Source organism: Jaculus jaculus, chromosome 1 (assembly GCF_020740685.1).
Source record: "Jaculus jaculus isolate mJacJac1 chromosome 1, mJacJac1.mat.Y.cur, whole genome shotgun sequence".
NCBI classification, from domain to species: Eukaryota; Metazoa; Chordata; class Mammalia; order Rodentia; family Dipodidae; genus Jaculus; species Jaculus jaculus.
Window position 1 is genome coordinate 91,717,166 of NC_059102.1, and position 22,483 is coordinate 91,739,648.

Sequence of the window (22,483 nt, forward strand, 5' to 3'; positions counted from 1 at the left end):
ATATTGTGAAAATGGAAATTCCACCAAAAGCAATATACAGGTCTAATGCAATACCCAAAAAAAAAAAAGAAAAAGAAAGAAAGAAAGAAAAATCCAGCATCATTCCTCACAGAGATAGAAAATATGATCTCAAGATTTATATGGAATGGCAGCAGGCTTCATATATCTAAACATATCCTCAGCAAAATAAACATTTTTGGAGGTATCATCATACCTGACCTAAAGTGGCATTACAAAGCCATAGTAACAAAAACAGCATTGAACTTGCATGAAAACAGAAACATAAAGCAATGCAACCGAATTGAAAACATGGACCTTAGGTCAATTAACTACAGCTACTTGATCTTTGTAAAATGTGCCAATAAAGTCGATTGGAGAAAACTGCAACTTCAAAAATGCTGCTGTACAAATTGGATAACCATATACAGAAAAATGAAACTAGACCCACTTATTTCACCATACACAAAAATCAAGTCAAAATGGGTTGAAGACCTCAATATAAGACCTAAAACTCCTCTCCTACTGATTGAAAGAAAAAAATATATATGAGGAAATCTACACAATATAAGAGTGGGAAAAGAGTTCCTGAACAAAATACCAGTAGACCAGGAAATTAAACAATCACTCAACCAATGGGATTTCATGGAGCTAAAAGCTTTCCACGGGCAAACATACCACAAGCAGAGCCAATAGATTACCCACTGAATTGGAGAAAATCTTCACCAGCTATAGGACTGACAGAAGCCTAATATCTAGAATCTACAAAGAGCTCAAAAAACTAAACAACAAAGAAATCAAACAACCTATTTGAAAAATGGCACAGAGAACTGAATGGCAAGTTCTCAGAGGAATAAATACAAATGGTTAATACACACTTAAGAAAATGGTCAGTATCCCTAACTGGTAGGGAAATGCACATTAAAACTACTATGAGATTCTGTCTTACTCCACTAAGGATGACAATCATTAAAAGATAAAACAACATCAAATGTTGGTGAGGATGTGGGAGCATTCATCCACTGTTGGTGGGAACATAAACTTGTACAACAACTATGGAAATTTATATGGAGATTCCTGAAAAGGATGAACATAGAGCTACCAAAAGACCCATTTATTCTCTTACTGGACAGTTATCCTAAACGATACATGCTTCACTACACAGATATTTGTTCAATTATGGCTATAGTTGCTCAATTTAATATAGCTAACAAGTGGTATCAACCCAGATGCCCATCACTGCATGAATGGATAACAAAGTTGTGGACATTTACATGATGGAATTCTACTCTGCAGTAAAGGTAAATAAATAAAATAAAATAAATAAATTTAAAACAAGTAAAATTTGTAGAAAAAGAAAAGACTTAGAACAGATCATATGCAATGAACTCACACAATCACACTAAAATAAATGCCACATGGCCTCACTTATCTGAGGTTTCTAACCTGGACCAGCTGAAGTTGATGACATACCTGATCAGTAACTCAAGGGCCAGACAATAGAAATGGAATGGTTTGGGAGCAGAAGTGGAAGGTGGGGAAAAACAAACACAAAACTAAATCCAAAATGAACTGGTACTATAGAAACCTTTGTCCTTGGAGATAAACTAAAAGATATAGTCCTTAATAGGAGTACAAGGGGATTGCCTGAAAAGAAGGGCCCTGGAGAGTGTGGGATGAAGCCTAAGCTTTTTTTTTTTAATCTCTGGCCTATAACTCCCTGTAACAGAAATCAGTTGCTACCCACAATGACTTGTTTATTGGAGAGACCTAGTTGCACTCTGGAAGAGAGCCTGTCCCCAGTCAGTTACCCAATCTAGTGCTGGAAAACACTACATGATATACTGGGGAAAAGTGGACAACAGTCTGAGAAACCAGAGGTCTAAGATACACAGAAGCAAACACACTGACGAGGTGTACATGCCAGTGCACTACTGGCACCCAGCCTTGGTATGTAACCAATAACTTTCTGATTGGTTAAAAGATCCACTCAGTGTAAAGAAACCCATATCTGGGATTGGAAACCAGATCAGAATACAGTGTCAAGCTCTCACTAGTCTTTGGCTAAAAGAGGGGTTACATACATCAAATTCTCCATAAATTAACAATGTTTATCCCATTTAAACTATGCTGACTGCACTCCCCATTGTACAACCTGTTCTTCTTTTTCATAAGGTAGTGAGACAGGAGGAGGGAGAAAAATTACCCTTCCACTTCAGTCAAGCCACAGCTGAAACCACAGAGGAAACGGGGAGACAAGCATGAGTGCTGCTTCCATGTTGTACCTGATAATCAGTGCCAGGGTGAAGGAGACAGACTCTGAGGATATCAACACCTACCAAAGCAGAGATCTAGAGACTCCTAAGAGCTCATCACTAAAGTAGACTTAAAATTCACCCACCACAGTTCAGGGCCTATTCTCTCTCTCTCTCCCTCTATCTCTCTCTTTCTCTCTCTCTCTCTCTCTCTCTCTCTCTCTCTCTCTCTCTGGTCATGGTGGGGAACACCTGTAATCCCAGCACTTGGGAGGCAGAGGTAGATGGATAGCTGTGAGTTCAAAGCCATCCTGATACTACATAGTAAATTGTAGGTCAGCCTAGGATAGAGTGAGACCCTATCTTGAAAAAAAAAAAGAAAGAAAGAAAGAAAAGAAAAAGGAGCTCATTGATTTGGTTAGACTAGCTATCTAGCAGGCCCTGGAGATAACTCCTTGTGCTTCCTGTGATCCAGCAATGGGATTACAAGATGCCTTCGTGTCCAGCTTTTATGTGGGTTCTGGAGTAGGAACTCATGTGTTCATGCTTGTTAGGGAAGACTTTTACTACCTGAGCTATTCTCCAAGCTTCTACACTACATGTCATCTTTTAATAGGTGCAACTATTTCATGCTAGCAATTTTTGTTCTAATTTTCTACTACCATTTGTCACATATATGCCTGATTATATTTAATTTGTAAACTAAATTAAGAAATATCACCTTCTGTGAAATCATATTTTTACTAAAATTTTTAAGTATTTATACCTTGCATCATGGCATTTATTATGTATCCTGTTATATAATTCTCAAAAACACTTATAAATTATTAACATAGCATATATTTTGCTGCTAAAAAATTTAAAACGTGACATTGAGAAGGTTGACTCAATAAAATAGGCAATGTCTTAAATATACTGGCATACCAGCTACATTGCCCACGGAGGAGTTAAAATGCTCCTTGATACCAGGTTGTTTTAATCCTTTAAGGCATATGCTTCCAACGAAAAGCATCTACATAGGGGCTTTTTGCATGTGATGTAAACATTTATAGGGCTGGGTTGAAGAGGAACAAGCATCCAGGAAAAACCGCCAGTGAAGTTCATTGAAATAAGGAGTGAAAAACTGTTCCTGTTATTAAGTGTTCTCCCACAGTTATCCACTTACTCTTCACAAGAAGCCTGAAAAGGAAAGTAATGTTAGTATCAAAAGCCTCAAGTAGGGGAAAAAATTATCCCAATTCATTAGAACCTGTGAAAGTCCAAATTGGACATAGGAAGGGGACGTCTGACTCCAGTGCCATATTCTCACCACTGTGATGAGCTGTGGCATCAATGAAATCATAGTACATCCTTTTAAGCTTCTACGAACTGGAAGAATCTAATAGTTAAGGGCAGTTTTTGTCAGTAAAATGCTTTTTCTACTGTCACAAATCTGTAATTAGCACAATTTCTCTACAAAAGAAAAACTACTATCGCTCCCTGAGGAAGATATACACTTTGCTAAAGAAATCTCAAATGCAGAGCAATTAAGTGATTCACCCAAGGTTGTACATAAAATTAAGGGCAAGACATGGCATAAACACAGGTGTTTAGCCACAAATCCTGTTTTCTGAGTTGCTATATATGTATGCAATCAACCTATTGAATGTAAGTTGTGCAGTGAACAGAACACTGTGTGAAATAAATTAACCTCATGCTTTCAAGTCAACATGAATTTGCTCCTTGACTCATTTCATCCTTGAAAGAAGCCTAAAAAGCAGACTGTTGTCTAAAATGGATTAACTTGTGAATTTTAGTCTGCACAACAAAATTATTTGGTTTATATAGAAGTGAGTTTTGGGCTGGAGAGATGGCGTAGCGGTTAAGCGCTTGCCTGTGAAGCCTAAGGACCCCGGTTCGAGGCTCGGTTCCCCAGGTCCCACGTTAGCCAGATGCACAAGGGGGCGCACGCGTCTGGAGAAGTGAGTTTTTCTTCTACCTCTATCTCATGGATTTTCTAAAACAATTGCATATGTGATATAATTCCCTTCAATATTGTAGTACTTAGACCCACTGTACTATTGGACTTCATACTAGGAGGACAACTTCTAGGAAACTTTATTTATAAAGAGGTCATTATGAAATTTCAGTAGCTAATCACTTGGTAGTATCCAAGATATACCTGCCTTCTGATGAATATTTCTCTATCATGAATAGAATCTCAGAATATAGCAAGTTTGGGCCTACTATGCCCTCATTTCAAATATAGAAATAGATGAATAGAGACTCAACTTTCATATGATAACTAGACCTAAGAAATTCTTAGCTGTGATAATGCTAAAAGGAAATAGATTGAAGAACAAAGTTTCTTCTGAGAAAGGAAGCCATAAAAGTAGCTTACAACAGGGTGGAGTAATTTATAATTGTCAATACCTTTCTTATACACTTTTAATATTTGGTAATAAATTTGATAATATATGTATAACTTGATGAGTTAAACTAGAGAGATTAGGTTACCCACCATGAAGCAAATGCCAAGATGGATTAAAACATCAAGAAATTTCCTAGTTAGCCAGGTGTGGTGGCACAGGTCTTTAATCCCAGGACTCGGAAGGCAGAGGTAGGAGGATCACCAAGAGTTTGAGGCCACCCTGAGACTACATAGTGAGAACCTACCTCAAAAAACAAATAATAATAATAATAATACATTTCCTTATAGAGGAAGCAGGAGACAGAGGGAAAGCCTTCAAATAGCAGTGTTGGTTTGACACCTGTAGAAAGATAGAATAAAGGGGCTGGAGAGATGGCTTAGCAGTTAAGACGCTTGCCTGAAAAGCCTAAGAAGCTATGTTTGACTCTCTAGTTCCCATACTGGCCAGACCTGCAAAGGTGAGGTAAGCATAAGATCGCACATGCCCACTAGATGGCCCAAATGTCTGAAGTTCAATTGTAGTGTCTGAGGCCCTGGAATGCCAATTCTCTCTGTGTGTCTGTCTCTCTCTAAAACAAAAAAAAAAAAGAAAAGAAAAAAGAAAACAAGAGAATGGAAGAGAGAAGATTCTATAGGGAGACTCTTGTGCTAATGTATGAAAGTTGTAGGAAAGTTTCATCCATAGATGTGATGTCTACATTAAAGATACTCATCAGAAGAGCAAACCTGTTGTTAGAATGGGCCCATTTTAATAGCCCTACTATGCTAAGGAATAGACTAAAAGCAGCTCACAGAAATTATGGACTCCAAGTGCCACAGTCTTGGATACAGAAGGTGAACACCTGGGGATATTAACCAATTATCTATCATCCAGGAAGCAAAATGAGCAGCATATTTTCAGAACTGCTACCATTTCTAAACATAACATAAACATCAATAGAAATGATAGACACATATACCTACTGATGTTTAGTATGTCATACCATCCTTAACATGAAGGAACACTGGGAAATTTGTAGTACTTACAAAGTATCTTGAAATTAAAATCATGTGATCATGGAATATAACTATATTCACTTAATTGTTACATTCTGTTATTCTTTGTTAAAAGCAAATTTATATTTATGCATCCAAGCACATAGTTGTAAAGCAAATATATGGGAATACACTGAGTGTTAATGGGAAAGAAAAAGTCTATTCCTGGAATTTTTGATAACAGACTCCTCATTGATTAATTTGACACTATTCATCTATTTACATGTGATATAAACCCTTATAAGGCTCACTAGGTGAAAGTTTGATGGATTTTTAAAATTATATATCTTAATGGCTTTTGATCATTTATGTATTTAGTGAAAATGAATTATTTAAACCAAAATAATTAAAACCAGAAGCTCATTTCTCAAAAGAAATAGCTTGTATATTTATCAGGGTCCATCTGTTTAATGCATTGCAATAAAATCCTTATTTTGTCCTTGTGGTAGGTTGAATATGTGCACCACAAGCTCAAGTGTTTTATTAAGCTTATAATTTGGCTCTCCAGCCACCTGGCTATAGGAGGTATCAGTAGGGGCAGATTTTAGTGCACAGCCTAAAGATGTGTTTGGGGGGGCAGATCTGATTCTGTGATTGCTGCTTTTTGCTAGTTTTTGGTGGTTTGTGTCTATTTTAATCTGTAAAAGGGAGCTACTTAGCTTCTTCCATTATTGATGGAAATTCCCCTGAATTGGTAAGCTTGAAATAAATCCCTTCCTCTAATTGGATATTCACATCCTAGCATTGTGGAGCTGTCTATGACAGTCCTTAAAACAAATCTGTAAATACTGATATATATTAGTCATTAAGAGTACATCTTGAAAAGAAAAAGAAACTTATGCTTGGAGACATGAAAAATTTAAGACTAAACAAGAAATCTGGATGTGAATTTGAATCTATTGCCTATCCAAAAAATGGTAAAACATAACAAAATGCATAGCAACACACAACTTCTCAGTTTCTCTCCATGACACAATACGTTATGTGATTAAAACTCTCTTTCCCTAAGTTTTTAAGGGCTGGAGAGATGACTTAGTGGTTAAGCGATTGCCTGTGAAGCCTGAGGACCCAGGTTCTAGACTCCATTCCCCAGGCCCTACGTTAGCCACAAGCACAAGGGGGTGGGGGGGGCGCTTGTCTGAAGTTCATTTGCAGTGGCTGGAGGCCTTGGGGTGCTCATTCTTTCTATCTGCCTCTTTCTCTCTCTGTCTGTTGCTAACAAATAAATAAATAAAAATAAAGTTTTTTTTTAAAGTTTTTAAATAATCTACCTTTGTCATTATCCCTCAGTCAGCCCTTCCTTGCCACATGTAAAAGCTAGCTGAGTATTCCTTTGTGTAGCACCCCAGCTTCCTGAATAGTACCACCATTATACCTGTAATCATACCACTAAGCTCATATTTTTCACGGACAGACAAGGATTTTCTCAAAGACAGAAAATTGCCTTTATTCCATTTTCTATACCTGGTGTCTGATGCATATGAAGTGCTTGGGAATCAAGGAAATCTTAAGACTGTATACAATACAAAAGCAGAACATAAACAAGACCAAGAAATTAATCATCAGTGATAAGAACATTGAGCCAAGCATAATAGCACATGCCTTTAATTCCAGAACTCAGGAGTCAAAGGTTCAAGGCCACCCTAAGACTACATAGTGAGTTTGAGGTCAGCCTGGGCTAGAGTGAGGCCCTACCTCGAAAAGCCAAAGGAAAGAAAAGAATATTGATGAAGAACTTATCCTTGAATTTTTTTTCAAATATAATCATATGATATTGCCAGGAAAAGGATGCTAAACTTTTATTTATTTTTATGCTATCACTACTATCAAAAACAGAATATAATTATTTTATATTCAAGTTAACCTTCAAAGTAATGCAGACATGATGGAATGATAAACAGCTTGGAGCCTGGTATGATGGCATATGTCTCTAATCCTACCACTCAGGTGGCATAGGTAGGAGGATAGTCATGAGTTCAAGGCCTCCTTGAGACTACATAGTGAATTCCAGGTCAGCCTGGGCTAGAGTAAGATCCTATCTTAAAAAAACAAAAACAAAAAATCTTTGAAGCTTTGATGAAATTAAATTGCTAGAAACTAGAAAAATATTGATTTATATTTCCTGTGAACAGCAATATAGCAGAAATGGAATATAAAGTAAAACTAAATCTTGAGTAAATTTAGTCTTTTGTACTAATGTTGAATTTTAATATTATTATGCTTCCAAATATATTAGTTAGTTTTCACCCATGGAACAAAGTTAGCCAATCATTTATAAGTCTTTTGTTAATTGTGATTCAGTGGTTTTCATTTTGTAGAGTTGTAATAGATTAATATAATATCACTCATCTACCTTAGTTTTATATAGTTTATGAGACTATAAGCTACTTAAATTTGTCATTTCCTATAAAGTTCCCAAAAGATAGAAATATATTATTTTTGAGATAAAATGTGAACATAAATTAGTTAAAGACATTTCAATGGAAGAGATATGGAAAAGAGTGTTTCAGTATATTACAAAAATCATAACATATGTGAATATGTTTCAAGATCAATTACAACAAAATTAAAAGGAAAGTAAATATTTCAAAAACAAATGAAATAACAACAATGTGTGGTTTACTGTGAACAAACACAAAGGCAGTATTATGTCTTTATATAGTGATACAATGGCTTCAACATTTATGTCCATCACCAAAACAGTATTCATTTATATCACATAAAGCTTGTCTAAGTGGTATGTTATACATCTGAAGACATAGTATAGAAAATTGCTATGTCCTGCATTCTAGTAATATCCTTGTAGAAGAATAAAGCAACCTGCCCATCAGGAGTAATCAAATTGCAAATCCTTCAGAGACCAAAAAGAAGAAAAGAATGCTTTGTGTTAATCCTTGACAAAATATAACTCAGTGCATTTACATGCTTATCTATTTCAGATGTTTATGTAAAGAGAAGCTTTCTATATGGTAAAACAGATGACTACATAGTGGACAAGAAATAAGAGTTGGATAGCCATCATTATTCCCTACAGCAGCCCACATATGCCCCTGGATTACTGAGTTTCAACTTTATTTTCTTTTTCATAGAAGCCTAGAGTTGTTTGTGTGTGTATGTGGAATAAGTGGGACAATGCTTACTAGACTCATATGAACTTTATTGTAGATGACCCAAAAATTTGTGAACATTACTCATGTGCATAGCCATACAGTTCTTAGAGATAACTGAAACACATGCAGTGAGTAGCATATACTCATTCCACAAATAGTGCCCTGACCCAACAGATTGCTGTCTCATTGTGTTTTCATATACCTGTTAAGCAATCTTCTGTTATTACTTTGCAACACATCATTTATGCCCCCTTTTTTACTAGCATAATGTTGTTATCTTGTCATTCAGCAATGACATATGATTCATCCAAGATTTCAAATTATACCTTTGTGATATATGGGGATAAATTATTGTTTTTTGAAACAAGACATATTCTACTTGTACATTTGATGAAGTTGTTCAGAAAAAAAAAAAAAGCACAAACATTTTTAGTTGTTCTAACCACCAGGGATTCATGAAATTCTTCAAAAAGCTGAGGTAAGAGGTGCTTTTGTCATCAGCTCTTGTAAATTTTTAGTGTTAAAGATTACACTACATGAAAATTCCCAAATAGTGGGAACTTTGGCATAATGGAGAGAGAGTGGGTCCAATTAAAAAAAAAATCCTAAGTAGTCACATTAAATAAATGCAGGGCCTGTGTGTCCAGTTATCATCAGGGCAGGCTTGAAAAGTCAAATAAGTGGTGTCTTTTTACAGCATTTTTTTTATAGAAGACTTACTTTTTGTCTAAAGACAGTATTTCCAATGGTTTAATAACTTTCTATGTTACAATCATAAAATGCCTGACAAGAAGTGACTTAATGAAAGAAGGAGTTAATGCAGCTTACAGTTTGTGGGGATAAAGTCCAACATGATGGGGAAGGGCCTGCCAGCAGGAAGATTCTTGCCATATTCAATCTAGAGTCAGGAGTAAGAGCAGTGAATGGTAGTGTTCATCTGTGTCTCACCTTTTAATGAAGTCTAGGACTTCAGGCCCTGTAATAGTGCTGTTCACATTGAAGTTGTCTTCCCACACCATTTAACTTAAGCTAGAAAATCCCTCACAAAATGCCCAGAAGCTAAACTGAGGTAATTCTAGATTTTATCAACTTAACAATATTACCTATCACAAATGACATTTTTGATTTCTAAATTATATATGTGAATATATTATCATTCATTATCAAAAACAGATATTGTGTAGTTAGTATGTTCTCCAGCATATCATTGTACTTAATAACTGTAACAATTTTGTACAGTAAGTATAAGTACCTAAATAATCTTAGGTTACATGAAAAATTTAAAAATACAATAGATTTCCATCAAACTTTATTTGCATCCAACATGTCTGCTTTAATAAACATTTTATTAGATATTTCAGGGAAACATGGAAATAATAAGACATTAAAGGCATGAAATTACTTAAGAGAATTAATCCCTCTTATTGAATTGTTTAAGGGAGGAAGCTATATAGCATTGATTTAATTGGCATTCTTAAACTCTATGGCTACAAGTTACTGCCTGCAAAGACTTCTACTTATACAGAAAGATACAAATGTATAGAACTATCATCCAGTCTCATATAGGCACAAAGTGTAGCATGTTCATATTACTGTAAGACTCAAAAGTTGCTGAAGATCTTCACTGTGGAGTATGTAGGGAAGGTAAGGCAAGACCTCCTACAGAAAATGGAGGAGGGAAAAGAACTTTAAAGCAATATTTTCTATATGCTTGAGAAATGAAAAGAAAGGGATATTTTAGAAATGAATGGGAATTTAAGGCAGAAGGAATCATCTATTCAGAAAAATGGAAGTGGAGAAATTCAGCATATATTTAAAGAACAGGACATGAATATCCCTCAAAAAGGATGAACAGATATGGGGTAAAATAGATAATTGGGACTAAATTATGGTCTGTGTATCAGACAACATTATGACCTTTAGACTTTTAAGTAAAATGAGCTACTGAAGAATTTCTAGTAGGGGCATGTGAATAAATTTGCATTTTAATTTCTTAAGTCTTCATCTAAAATAGACTCAGGAATGCAATCTGGCCCAGCCATTGTGGAAATCAGTGTAGAGGTTCCTAAAACAGCTAAAGTTTGATCTACCATATGACCCAGCTATAGCACTCCTAGGCATATATCCGAAGGACTCATCTCATTTCCTTAGAAGTACGTGCTCAACCATGTTTATTGCTGTTCAATTTATAATAGCTGGGAAATGGAACCAGCCTAGATGTCCCTCAACTGATGAGTGGATAATGAAGATGTGGCACATTTATACAATGGAGTTCTACTCAGCGGTAAAGAAAAATGAAGTTATGAAATTTGCAGAGAAATGGATGGTCCTGGAAAGGATTATACTAAGTGAGGTAACCCAGGCCCAGAAAGCCAAGCGCCACATGTTCTCTCTCATATGTGGATCCTAGCTACAGATGATTGGGCTTCTGCGTGAGAAAGAAAATACTTAGTAGCAGAGGCCAGTAAGTTAACAAGGAGACTTAATAAAGGGAAGAGAAAGGAAGGGGGGAGGGTACTTAGTAGGTTGATATTGTATATATGTAAGTACAATGATTGAGATGGGGAGGTAATGTGATGGAGAATGGAATTTCAAAGGGGAAAGTGTGGGAGGGGGAGGGAGGGAAGTATCATGGGATTTTTTTTATAATCATGGAAAATGCTAATAAAAATTTAAAAAATAAAAAAATAAAAAGTTAAAAAAAAATAAAAGTAGACTCAGTGGTAATAAACCCACCAACAAGAAGGCAAAATGGGCAATGTTGCCTAAACTAAACTAAACAAAAAAACAGATAAGTTCACTTTGAATTGATATTTGTAAAGGATGAAAAATATGGATCTAATTTCAATTTTCTGCAGTTGAACATCCAGTTTTAACAGCACCATTTGTAGAATAGGCTGTGTTTTTATTCCACTGAATGATTTTAGGTTGCTTGTCAAAGATTAGATGGCCAAAGTAGTATGGATTTGTTACTGGGTCCCCTATTCTGTCCCATTGGCCTATATGTCTGTTTTGTTGCCAAATAGCATGCTGTACTTGTCAGCATTGCTCTGTGGTATAATTTGATATCAGGTATTGTCATACCTCTAGTGTTTCTCATTAGAATTTCTTTGGTTATGTATTGTCTCTTGTACTTCCATATGAATTGTTGGATTAGTTACCCAGCTGTGTGAGGAATATCACTGGTATTGTAATAGAAATTGCATTGAATCTGTACACTATGTTTTACAATATACCCAGTTTTACAACATAATTTTGCCAATCCTGGAGACTGGAAGTTCTTTCCATCATCTAATATTTTTGAATTCTTTTTTCTGAAATTTCAAAGCTTTCATTATAGAGGACTTCTGCATTTTTGGTAAGGCTTTTTTTTTTCTAGGTATTTATTTTTTTGTAACTATTGTGAACAGAATATTTTTACTGATTTCTTTTTCTACAAGTTCCTTATTGGTGTATATGAAAGCTAATGATCTTTGAGCATTGATTTTGTATCCTGAAACTTTAAAATATATTTTATTTATTTAGTTAGTTATTTGAGAGAGAGAAAGAGAATAGGCATGTCAGGGCCACCAGCCACAGCAAACGCACTCCAGATGCAATGCATGCACCCCCTTCTGCATCTGGCTTACATGGGTCTTGGAGGGCCAAACTGGGATCATTTGGCTTTGGAGGCAAATGTCTTAGCTGCTAAGCCATCTCTCCAGCCCCTCTCCTGAAACTTTAATGAAAATACTTTATTAGCTCTAAAAGTTTCTATTGTTGTAGATACATACATACTATTTGTTCTTTCAAATATAGAATCATATCATCTGCAGATTGGAGGTTTGAATTCTTCCCCTCCTAGTTTTAATCCCTTTATGTATTCTTTTCTTATTGCTGTAGCTAAGTCTTCAAGTACAATTTTGAATAGAAGTGGCAAGAAGGGACATCCTTATTTTATTCCTGACTTTAGAAGGAAGTGTCTCATTTTTTATACATACAGATAATGTTTGCTCTGGATTTGTCATATATGAACTTCAATATTTTCAGGTGTATTACCATTGATTCCTACATTTTTCCAAGACTTTCAACATTAAGGTGTGTTCAGTTGGTCAAATGCCTTTTCCTACATTAAGATGATCATGTAATTTTTATCCTTAGGTTTATTTATCTGTTCTATCACATTTACTGATTTATGTATATTTAAACAAACTTGCATCCTTAGTATGAAGACCAATTGGTCATGAAGGATAATCTTCTGAATGTGCTCTTGAATTTTGTTTTCAACAATTTTGTTGAGATGTTTTGCATCTATGTTCATCAGGGGAAAACATTAGTCTGTAGTTTTCTTTATTTTGGATCAAAGACCTTAATCTGAACTCTGAAACACTGTAACTTCCAGAGATGAAAATAGGGAACATGCTCCAACATATAGGTATAGGCCAGAATTTTCTGAATAGAGTTCCAGTAGAGCAAGAAATATGATCAAGAATTACCAATGGGACCTCAAGAAATTAAAAGGTTCCTGCACAGTAAAAGAACCCATCTACAAAGCTAATAATCAGCCTATAGGATGAGAGAAAATCTTTGTCAGGTGTACTTCAGACAAGGCGCTAGTAGCCATACAAAGAAATGTAAAAATTAAACACAAATGACCAATAGAGCTTACAAAATTTTCAATACCCCTAGCCATCAGGGAAATGTAATTTCTATTCATACACTAAGTTACTCCATTCAGAATCGTTATTATCAAGAAAAGTGGGCCGGGCGTGGTGGCGCACGCCTTTAATCCCAGCACTCGGGAGGCAGAGGTAGGAGGATCGCAGTGAGTTCAAGGCCACCCTGAGACTACAGAGTTAATTCCAGGTCAGCCTGGACCAGAGTGAGACCCTACCTCGAAAAACCAAAAAAAAAAAAAAAGAAAAGAAAAGAAAAGTGGAAACATATGCTTGTGAGAATGTGTAGAAAGAACCCCTATTCCTTATTAGTTGGAATGCATTATGGAAATTAGTACAGAGGTATATCAAAAAATTTAGAAATAGAATTCTCACTCAATCCTCTGTACCACTGCTAGGCATATACCCTAAGAACTCCATTCTCTAATACATACCCATCCAAGTTTATTTCTGTCCTGTTTATAATAGCTAAGAGTTTGAATCAGTTTAGAGACTTCTGAAAGTTGAATGGATAATAAAATGTACATATAAACAATGGAATTTTTATCTGCATGGAAAATGAAACTATGAAATTTGTAGGAAACTAGAACTAGGAAGAATTACATTAAGTAAATTTACCCAGGGTTAGAAAGAACAAAAGCCCATGTTCTCTCTGATATGTGGATCCTAGCCTGTAATATCTGTAAGTATGTATACATGGAGGGCAAAAGTGTGTCAAACTCATAAAAGTAGAATAGTAATGAAAAGCAAGTATAATGAGATGAGTAGGAAGAGGGATGAGTGAAGATGGTTGAATATTAAGGTGGAAAGGGGGCATTGAAGGGGGAGGACACTGGAGAGAAGAGGGAATATGCACTAAAAGCAAAATGTATTTGTACATGTTAGAATTAGTGACAACTAAGCATCTGTATGTCAACTAAAAATGTAGAAAGCAAAAATAGAGGATAAATTCTTAGATCTTTGAGACATCTACCAAGAAGAAAATCTTTACATATACAAGTGTTTTGAGCAATACAAGGCTTCTAATTCTTTGACTTCTAATATCTTTTGGGAAATTGTTTCCTTGGCTTCCTGTTACTGCATTTATATTGTTAATGTCAAAGTGATAGTGACTCATGGTTCAAACTCATATTTGTATTGTCTTTTTACATATGATTAAGACAAAGTTGCATTTGCTATTACAAATTGTAGTTGAAAAATACTTTCTTAGGGGCTGGAGAGATGGCTTAGTGGTTAAGCGCTTGCCTGTGAAGCCTAAGGACCCCGGTTCGAGGCTCGGTTCCCCAGGTCCCACATTAGCCAGATGCACAAGGGGGCACACGCATCTGGAGTTCGTTTGCAGAGGCTGGAAGCCCTGGCACTCCCATTCTCTCTCTCTCCCTCTATCTGTCTTTCTCTCTGTGTCTGTCGCTCTCAAGTTAAAAAAAAATAAAAATTAAAATAAAAAATTTAAAATAAAATTTTCTTAGATTGAAGATTTGGTTTCTTTGAGTGCTTTTAGCGAAATAAAGTAGATTAGGTACCGTGAGAATGCTACAATAGGGAAAAACTACCTCTGTAAAATGTTAATTGAACACAAGTAGGATAAAGGTGGATTATTTTTTATTTTTATGAGAGAAAGAGGAAGACAGAATTGACATGCTAAGATCTCTAGCCATTGCAATTGAACTCTACATGTGTGCACCATCTTGTGTGCATGTGCAAACTTTTGCACTTGCATCACTTTGTGCATCTGGTGTATGTGGGATCTGGAAAGTCTAACATGATTTCTAAGGCTTCACAGGCAAGTGCCTTAACCACTAAACCATCTCTCCACCCCAAAGGTGGATTTTAACATAAAGTTTGTGCCAAGTGAACATCAATGGAAATATAAAGCATGCAGCTACACTTTTGTAGTTATTCAAATAAGAAAGAGTTTGATTTTCATATAAAACACAAGAATAAGTGTAAAAATGTGCTCTGAATACACAATTATTATTTATGTATATAGTAGTTATAAAGTTCATTAGAGGACTGGAGGGATGACTTTGTGGCTAAGGTGCTTGCCTAAGGAACCAGATTCTACTCCTGAAAACCTACATAAGCTAGACACACAAGATGACACATGTGTACAAGGTCACATATGTAAACAAAGTGGCACACACATACAGAGTTCAATTGTAGTAGCTAGAGGCCCTGGCACACCAATTCTCTCTTGTGCACACTCACTCTTGAGCTCTTTATTTCTCCAGCAAAAGAACTTTTTGCTGTACCATGATAGTAATGAATTTTGTAATATACCCCCAATTAATAATTCTATTAAGGGGGATGGAGAGATGGCTTAGCGGTTAAGCGCTTGCCTGTGAAGCCTAAGGACCCCAGTTCAAGGCTCGGTTCCCCAGGTCCCACATTAGCCAGATGCACAAGGGGGCGCACGTGTCTGGAGTTCGTTTGCAGAGGCTGAAAGCCCTGGCGCGCCCATTCTCTCTCTCTTTCTCTATCTGTCTTTCTCTCTGTGTCTGTCGCTCTCAAATAAATTAATTAACTAATTAAAAAATAATAATAATAATAAGTCTATTAAGGGGGTCTTCCAGTTAAGATGGCAGGGTAGGTACCACACCAAAACAGCCTGGGGGGGAGCAAAAAAAAAAAAAAAGCTCCAGCAAAATACATGCTTTTACTAAAAAATGAGGTGTATAGGAAATCAAAATGGTAGCAGAGAAGTAGGAGAGATCCAGAGCATCCAGTGTGCACACAGGCCAGCAGAAGCACCTCCACAAGGTCCGCATGTGGGACCATGGCGGCACACTAGCCAGCCTCCAGGCTGGGTTTGAGCTGCAGGAAAAACCAGAAGAGGGGATTTTCCATTCACACCAAAGCTGTCCACAAATTCAAGAAATGTGAAGGGAGAATGGCAGTGAACAATGGAGGAGCAGATCACAAGGTAGAACATGTGGAACAGTGAGAGAACTAGAGCAACATCAGCAGCCTCCCCTCCTCCAACTCCAGTTCCCAGCTCCAGGGAATGGAGAAGCCTGTCCAGGGACCTGGCCATGCCTACATGAACCAACAGTGGGACCCAAGCATAACTGAGACCAAAATCACCCCAAAAGGTAACTGGGATTACACCAGGTCAGTACACTCCTAATAAACCTGGTATATAAGCCTGAACCAGAAGTGCCAATTGCACCTTCCATATCAGGATAAATTATATGTTAAATCTGATGGATGGTCAGATTTTCAATTAGTAAATAAGCTGTATTTTGGGCTTGTTATTTGTTGCTTCTTGATTTTTAGTGGCTTTGTTTTCTCTTCTATTATACATTAGGGAAGGGTCTCACCTGGTCACAAGCTGACTTGGAACTCTCTATAGACCAGAATCTTAACTTCCTTGTTGTCAGGATTAAGGGAGTAGGTGAGGCACCACACAGCCTAAGGGACAGACAGAGGATCTGGTTGTCATAATACCTACTCTTGGATAAATGCTCTATGATGTTTTTCACTGAAAGCACATATTGTTTAGTTAAATTTTAGAAACTATCTGTATTTGGTTCCACTCAGCCTACTTGAATACTCTCATAATAGGCAAACCCAACACATAGAGTCACTCTTGGAGATACTCTGAAAGTCTTGAGAGCCACACCTAGTACCATAAGATCTTACCCTGAAGATATATGACATCATATTGTCTAATACATCTAATAACACCCAGCTAACTAGAAAATCCAATAATTAAATAATCCAGGATGCAAAAATATATACATTATAACACAAGAAACACCAAAAATCAAGACAATATAAATCTACCAAAAGGTATTAATGTATCAGAAATGACCTCTAATGAGAACTACAGGAAATGCCTGAGAAAGATTTCAAAAGAATGATTATAAATATGTTCAAAGAACTCAAAGAAGAAATCAAAGGAAACAAAGAAGACACAGAACACCAATTTAATGAAATAAAGATGCCAATACTAAAACCAAATAAGGAAATAGAAATAATGAAGAAAAAAAACAGTTAGAATTAAAAGCAATAAAGAACGCAGTTAATGAAATAAAAAATTCTGTAAAAAATCTCACCAGTAGAATGGATGAAGGAGAGGACAAAATGTCTAAGCTAGAAGACCAGGTGGCAGATCTAATATAGTCCAACAAAGAGAAAGACAAACGAATAGAAAAAGTATGAGTGGGAATTTCAAGATATTTGGGACAGTATGAAAAGATCAAGCATAAGAATCCAGGGCATAATAGAAGGAGAAGAATTTCACTCCAAAAGCAAAGTAGGTGTTTTCAATAAAATCATAGAAGAAATCTTCCCCCAAACTGGGAAAGTGGTGACAATTCAGGAACAGAAATCCTTTAGAACACCAGCCAGACAAAACCTGGAAAGAACCTCTCCTCGCCATATTATAAAAAACCACCAAACACACAAACCAAAGAAAAATTATTGAAAGCAGTCAGAGAAAAAAATCAAATTACCTACAAAGGCAAGCCTATCAGGATTACAGCAGATTACTCAACACAAACTTTAAAACTCAGAAAGGTGTGGAGTGATGTATTCCAAGTTCTGAAAGATAACAACTATCAACCAAGGTTACATTATCCTGCAAAGCTATCCATTCAAATAGACAGAGAAATAAGGACATTCCACAACAAAAGCAGGCTAAAGGACTATTTGAAGACAAAACCAGCTCTACAGAAAATCCTTGAAAGAATCCTCCATGCTGAAGAAAAAAAAAGCACTATATAAGGAACTGGGAATAAACAAACAGTACTCAAATACTAGTTAACACAAGAGAACAAAGGTAAAACCAGAAGAAGTAAAAGAAAATGGCAAAAACAGATACACACCTTTCAATAATATCTCTTAATATCAATGGTCTCAATGCCCCAACCAAAAGACATAGGTTTGCAAACTGGGTTGGTTAAAAATCAGGATCCTTCAATTTGTTGCCTCCAAGAAACCCACCTTTTTACAAAGGAAAGGTTGGAAAACAGTGATTCAAGCAAATGGACCTAGAAAACAAGCAGGGGTTGCTATCCAAATATCTGACAAGGTAGACTTCAGTCCAACATTACTTAAGAAAGATAAAGAAGGCCACTTTATATTGATTAAAGGCGCCCTCCAACAGGAGGACATTACAATCCTAAACATATATGCACCTAACATGGGGGCTCCCAAATTCATCAAACACTATTAGAGCTAAGGTCACAGATAACACCAAACACAGTGGTAGTGGATGACTTTAACACCCCCTCTCATCAATTGACAGGTCATCCCAGGAAAAAATAAACAGAGAGGCATCTGGACTATATGAGGTCATAGAAGGAATGAGCTTAACAGATATATACAGGACATTTCATCCAAAGGCTGCAGAATATACATTCTTTTCAGCAGTACATGGAACATTCTCTAAAATAGACCATATATTAGGACACAAAGCAAAACTTAACAAATACAGGAAAATTGAAATAAATTCCTCACAATCTATCTGACCACAATGGAATTAAACTACAAATCAGTAGCAAGAAAGGCTATAGAGTATACACAAAATCATGGAAACTAAACAATACACTACTAAATGATGAATGGGTCAATGAAGAAATCAAGAAGGAAAGCAAAAAATTTATAGAGTTAAACAATAATGAGAACACCACATATCAAAATCTCTGGGACACAATGAAGGCAGTTGATAGTTATAGATGTAAATCTATAGCCTTAAGTGCCTATATTAAGAAATTAGAGGGCTGGAGAGATGGCTTGGTGGTTAAGCGCTTGCCTGTGAAGCCTAAGGACCACAGCTCGAGGCTCCATTCCCCAGGACCCACATTAGCCAGATGCACAAGGGGGTGCATGTGTCTGGAGTTCCTTTGCAGTGGCTGGAAGCCCTGGTGTGCCCATTCCCTCTCTATCTATCTGTCTCTTTATTCCTCCCCACACATCACTTTCAAATAAATAAATATAAATGAACAAAAAATATTAAAAAAAAAAAAAGAAATTAGAAAGGTCACAAGTAAACGACCTAATGCTTCACCTTAAAGCCTTGGAAAAAGAAGAACAAGGCAAACCAAAAAGCAGTATACGGGAAGAAATAATAAAGATTAGGGCAGAAATTAATGAAATAGAAACAATTAAAAAATCCAAAGAATTAATGAAACAAAGAGTTGGTTCTTTAAAGGATAAACAAGATTTATAAACCCTTAGCAAATCTGACCAAAAGAAAGAGAGAAGAGACACAAATTATTAAAATCAGATATGAAAAAGATAACATCACAACAGATTCCAGAGAAATTAAAAAAATCATAGGGACATACTCCACAAGTATGAAAATCTGAAAGAAATGGATGTTTTCCTTTTTATATGACCTACCTAAATTAAATCAAAATGAGATTAATCACTTAAATAGACATATAATAAACATGGAGATACGAACAGTTATCAATAATCTCCCAAGTTAAAAAAGCCCAGGCCCAGATGGATTCACTGCTGAATTTTACCAGACCTTTAAGGAAGAGCTAACACCATTGCTTCTTAAGTTTTTCCAGGAAATAGAAAAAGAAGGAATTCTACCAAACTCCTTCTATGAGGCCAGCATCACCCTGATACCAAAACCAGGCAAAGACAGAACAAAAAAAGAAAATTACAGACCAAAGTCCCTCATGAACATAGATGCAAAATTTCTCAATAAAATATTGGCAAACAGAATACAAGAGTATATCAAAAAGATCATTCACCCTGCCCAAGTAGGCTTCATCCCAGAGATGCAGGGGTGGTTCAATATATGCAAATCTATAAATGTAATACATTATATAAACAGGTTGAAGGACAAAAAATCACATGATCATCTCATTGGACACAGAGAAAGCATTTGACAAAATCCAACATCCCTTCATGATAAAAGTCCTACAGAGACTGGGAATAGAAGGAACATATCTCAATATAATAAAAGCTATTTATGACAAGCCTACAGCCAACATATTACTAAATGGGGAAAAACAGGAAGCTTTTCCACTAAAATCAGGAACAAGACAAGGGTGTCCACTGTCCCCACTTTTATTTAATATAGTTTTGGAAGTCTTAGCCATAGCAATAAGGCAAGAGACACACATAAAAGGGATACAAATTGGAAAGGAAGAGATCAAGTTATCATTATTTGCAGATGACATGATTCTATACATAAAGGACCCTAAAGACTCTACTAGCAAACTGTTAGAGCTGATAAAAACCTACAGCCATATAGCAGGATACAAAATAAATACACAGAAATGGGATATTTTTTGTAATTACGGAAAATGTTAGTAAAAATTGAGAAAAATAAAATAAAATAAATACCGTTCCCAAAGGAAAAAAAATTCTATTAAACTTATTGTTTACTAGCTAAAATAGCATTACTGAAAGAGACAAGTCCTTAAATTATGATAAAGATGGTGACATAAATAATGGATTATTAGATTTAAAGTCAAAAGGATTAAGTGGGCAACAAATAAAACATGCAAAGAGTGATATATTTTGGATAATTGTAACTTTTGTAAATTTGCTTTCCACACACAAAAAAGTCTGTGATCTAGAGAGATGGATTAGGGGTTAAGAGGCTTGCCTACAAAGCCAAAGGACCCAGGTTCAATTCCCAAGGACTCACGAACCAGATGGACATGATGGCACACGCATCTGGAGTTAATTTGCAGCAGTTAGAGGCCTTGACATGCACATGCTCTCTCTCTCTCTGCACCTCTTTCTCTTCCTTTCTCTTTCTCTTTCAAATGAATAAATAAAATAAAAATGATTTTAAAATATATTTTAAAAATCTGTGATGGGCTGGGAGGACGGCTTAGCAGTTATAGCATTTGCCTGTAAAGCCAAAGGACCCCAGGTTCAATTCGCCAGGACCCAAGTAAGTCATATGCACAAGGGGATGCATGCATCTGGAGTTTGTTTGCAGTGACTGGAGGCCCTGGCATGCCCATTCTCTCTCTCCCTTTCTCAGCCACTATATTCTTTGCAATATTAAAAAATATAAGAGATGAATAGAGTATATTAGCCTCCAGGTATATTGAAAATATTTACCAAATCCAATACCTTCTCCAGCCTTGAATCACAGAGGAGGTACATAGGGTAGCCAAATGTAGAAAATCATGTTTTGGCAGGTCAGGGGATAATTTTGCTATTCACCCAGGAAAAATGAGAACTGAGGTAAAATTGTGTGCTGATAGCTAACTTGTCATGTTTACACTTAGTTTTTTTCTAGATGTATTAAAGAATTTAAACTAAGAGTTATTAACTTTCCATTTATAAAATAATGTGACTTACTCCAATTATCAGAAAATTGGAAAAGGGGGACAGAAGAAAGAAGGAAGATGGAGACCTGGAAGGAAAGAAAAAGATAAAAAGGGAGAGAGGGAGAGAAGGGAGGGAAAGAGAGAATGATAATACAGTTTATGCGGAAGGGATGTTCTCCAGCCCAGTCCCAATGATCATGTCATAGTGACAATACAAATGGCCAACAGAGAAGATGAGCGGAGGGACTAACTTCAGTATTCTTCTTTCCTTTGGCTTTTCGAAGAAGGGCCTCACTCTAGTTCACTGACCCGGAATTCACTATGAAGTCTCATGGTGGCCTTGAACTTACAATGGTCCTCCTACCTCTGCCTTCCAAGTGATGGGATTAAAGGCATGCACCACCACGCCAGGCTCTTTGAAGTTCATAGTTAATTGCGTCCCAGTTCCTTTCCGTGTTATTTGCTCCTAACAACTTGTTTTGTTTCTTATGTGAAAGTGGGCATGGGAAATCCTGGAACTTGGAGGATGTTAGGTTGGGAGAGCTGCTGCACCTAACACACAGATGCTGGTCGAGCACCCAGTCGAGTTTATTTTTCTAGTCTGGTATTTTTGAGTGCCACTGTGAGTCACTGTGAGCAGCATACCACCCTGTTGGCCTAGTTCAGCTACTAGAAAATTGGCAGTCAACATTGCTGCTCCCCAGGGACAAGGCACACTGCTTGGGAACCAGCAGTGTGATGAAACGTTTTAGAGGGGAGCTCCAGT